The following is a 3,899-nucleotide window of genomic DNA, read 5'->3' on the forward strand; positions in this document are numbered from 1 at the left end:
GGAATAAGCTCAGGGACATCTCTCTAGCTACTGACGGGGCCCCTTGGCTTGTTGGTGGTGACTTCAACATCTTCTTGTTGGAGGAAGAGAGACAGGGCAGCACGACAGACAGGCACGGAGAGATGATGGACTTCGCCGACGCCGTAGCAGACTGCCAGCTTCTGGACCCAGGCTTTGATGGCCCACCGTTCACATGGACGAGGAGTGGGCTCTGGGAGAGATTGGACAGAGTTCTTCTCGGGGAGCACTGGACGACCGCCTTTGCGGCTACCAGGGTGACTCATTTGCCTAGGATCTCTTCAGATCATGCCCCTTTGCTTGTGCGGTGCCAGCTCACGGCTCAGATTCCGAGGCCTTCGTTTAGGTTTCAGAACATGTGGGTTAGGCATCACACTTTCAGGGATGAGATTGCCAGAGTGTGGACGGCGGAGACGGGCTTCTTCGGCATGCTTAATCTTCAGTTCAAACTCAGCAGAGTTAAGGGTTTTCTCAAGGGTTGGAACAGGGAGGTCTTTGGGAACATCTTTGAAAAGCTGAGGGAGGCAGAGGAGGCGGTTGCCGCTGCGCAGGCGGCTTACGACGGGGACCCGACAGGAGCCCACAGGAGTGAGCTTAGCCGTTGCACCGCCCTCTACGTTCTCCGCACTAGGATGGAGGAGGATTTCTGGAAGCAGAAGGCTGCCATTCGGTGGGCGGCAGAAGGCGAAAGGAACTCCAAATTCTTCCATGGGTGGGTGCGACAGAAGCGGGTGAAGTCCCGGATTCACGCCATTCAGGCAGGAGGACAGACACTCACGTCGGAGGAGGACATCAGACAGTCGGCGGTTGACTACTTCCAGCGGCTTCTCACGTCAGACGTTGAGCACTTGGAGCAGCCGGACCTTGATCTCTTGCGCGGTCTCCCAGACTCCATCGACCGCGAGGGCCTCTGTGCAGTTCCTGACTATGATGAGGTGAGGGCGGCGGTCTTTGGCATCAGTGGGGACAGCGCCTCGGGACCGGATGGCTTCTCGTCTCTTTTCTTCCAGCACTGTTGGGACATCGTAGGAGCAGAGGTGGTGGCAGCGGTGGCGGACTTCTTCTCAGGAGCTCCCATGCCCCGCAGCTTCACGGCCACGACCATCATTCTCTTGCCGAAGAAGGCAAGCCCGGCGACCTGGGCAGAGTACAGGCCGATCAGCCTTTGCAACGTGACCAACAAGATCATCTCCAAGATCTTGACATCGCGTTTGGCGCCGCTGCTTCCTCAGGTTGTGGCGCCGAACCAGAGCGGTTTTGTAAAAGGTCGCTTGCTTAGTGATAATGTGCTCTTGGCTCAGGAATTGATTCACGATATCGGCAGGTCGCTCATTCAGAAGGCAAAGTCGCCTAATCTGGCCCTCAAGCTAGATATGGCTAAGGCCTATGATCGAGTGCAGTGGCCTTTCCTCCTCCTGGTGCTTGAGAGGATGGGATTCCCGCCGGGGTGGGTGAGTATGGTGGATCGATGCATCTCTTCTTGCTGGTTCTCAGTGCTCGTGAACGGGGCTCCGGCAGGTTTCTTTCAGTCTACGAGGGGACTTCGCCAGGGAGATCCGTTATCGCCGTCGCTGTTCGTGCTTGCTGCAGATTATCTTTCGAGGAGCTTGAACAGGCTTGTGGACACACATCCCGATATGGAGTATAGATGTGCTAGGCGCGCGCCGGCCATATCCCATTTGTCTTATGCCGATGACGTTATCATCTTTGTCAGGGCGCACAGACAGTCCGTGGAGAGGCTGGTTCATTGTCTCGAGCACTATTCTGCCGTGTCGGGTCAGATGGTGAACAGGGGAAAGAGTCATTTCTACCTTTTTGAGAAGTTCGACGCTTGGGCGGCTGAGGTGGCAGAGGCGAGTGGATTCCAGCAGGGATTCCTCCCTTTCACCTACCTCGGTGTCCCTATCTATAAGGGGGGGCTGAAGGCCGGCTACCTTTTAGATATCCGACAGAAGATGGTGGACCGGATTCACAGCTGGTCTCACAGACATCTTTCTCTTGGAGGGCGCCTCGCTCTGATCAAGAGCACCCTTGTAACCATCCCTCTTCACATCTTCCAGGTCCTGAAGCCGTATCAGTATTGGATGAGGGAGTTGGAGCAGATCTTGGCCCGGTTCTTTTGGGGCACGGTTGGGGAGCAGAGGAAGATTCACTGGGTTAGCTGGAAGAAGAAGATTTGTCTGCCGTTGGATGAGGGAGGCCTCGGCATCCGTCGTTTCCGCGAGGTCGTCAAAGCTTTCAGCATCAAGCTCTGGTGGAGATTTCTCGCGCAGGATCCACTTTGGGCGCAGTTCACCATGCGCAAGTATTGTTTCCATGCTGGTCGTGCTTTCATTTCTCCTTACTCTGTGCATGATAGTCCTATTTGGCATCGTCTCACGGACATTAGAGGTCAGGTTCATGGTCTCATTAGGTGGTCCCTAGGCGAAGGGCGGATTAGTTTCTGGGACGACGTGTGGGTCGGGGATCTCCCCCTTAGGACCTATTGTCCGCCCGGGACTGATCTTCCTGCCGCTGAGGTCTCTAGATTTTGGCATGATCATTCTTGGCATGTTGAAAAACTGCATGATTATCTGGCTTTGTATGGTGTGCCTTTGCATGTGTTGGATCTTATCAGGGCTGTTCCGATTGAGGTGGGCAGGCGGGATGTGATGCGATGGAGCCTCACTGGCGATGGCGAGTTCTCGACGGCCTCAGCTTGGGAGCTCATCCGGACACGGTCCCCTAGACATTTCGGACTTCGCATGGTTTGGAATGCTGGGCTGACCCCTACCATCTCTGTCTTCATCGGGCGCCTCCTCCTCCAGAGGCTCCCTGTTGAGTGTTATGTTCAGGCCCGTGGTATCTCTCTTGCATCCAAGTGTCTCTGTTGTGTCTCTTCTATTTCAGTCGAGTCGTTTCAGCATTTGTTTGTGTCGAGTCCTCTGGCGAGATCGGTTTGGGATTACTTTGATGGCTGGTTCCCTTACATCAGCACACACATTCACACGTGCACTGACATTGCACTTAGATTAGGTTTTTGGTGGAGGTCCTCTCACAGGGCCACCGCCTTGCACATTAGTTTCATCATTCCCTGTTTGGTATACTGGTTTATCTGGACGGAGAGGAATAGCTGCAAGCATCGCGGCATTTCTTTTCGTTCTTCACATGTTATTTGGCAGGTTGTTCGGCACCTGCGGATCTTGGTGGCGGCGGGTGTGCTAGTCCCCCTTCATTGGCGCGGTTGCACCCCGGCCGTTGACTTCATGCCTTTGGCTCCTCCTCGCCGGCGAGTTCTGAGGTCCCTGCAAGTGCTTTGGCATCCACCCGACGATCCTTGGGTGAAGCTGAACACCGACGGGGCCTTTACTAGCTCGACGGGACAGGCAGGCGGTGGGGGAGTGGTTCGGGGCTCAGACGGTTCTCTCCTGGGGGCCTTTTGTACGCCTCTCGCAGCTGGGTCGGCCTTCGAGGCGGAGCTATTAGCTCTTCTTCACGGGCTGACACTGGCTATGCAGTTCTCCTCGCATGTCTGGGTCGAGATGGATGCGGCAGCAGTGGTCGCGGTGTTCACTTCAGGACGCAGAGGAGCAGCGGATGTGAGACATCACATGGCTCGCATTCGTACTTTGCTCGCACAGATACAGTTCATGTTCTCTCACATCTTTCGAGAGGGCAACCGACCAGCAGACTTTTTGGCAGGTAGGGGGGTCCAGACCCCTGCCATCACCTTCTTCGATGCGGATTCAGCGCCTCGGTATTTGAAGTCGCTCGTCAGGATGGACCAGTTGGGCTATCCGAACTTCAGATTCAGATATCGAGATGGATGACTACTTCACTTGGTTCGTGGTTTTGATTTATGGTTTTTTTATTTCCTTTGGATTTGGCCCGCTTTTGGCCAT

The sequence above is a fragment of the Salvia splendens genome, chromosome 15 (assembly GCF_004379255.2).
Source record: "Salvia splendens isolate huo1 chromosome 15, SspV2, whole genome shotgun sequence".
NCBI lineage: Eukaryota > Viridiplantae > Streptophyta > Magnoliopsida > Lamiales > Lamiaceae > Salvia > Salvia splendens.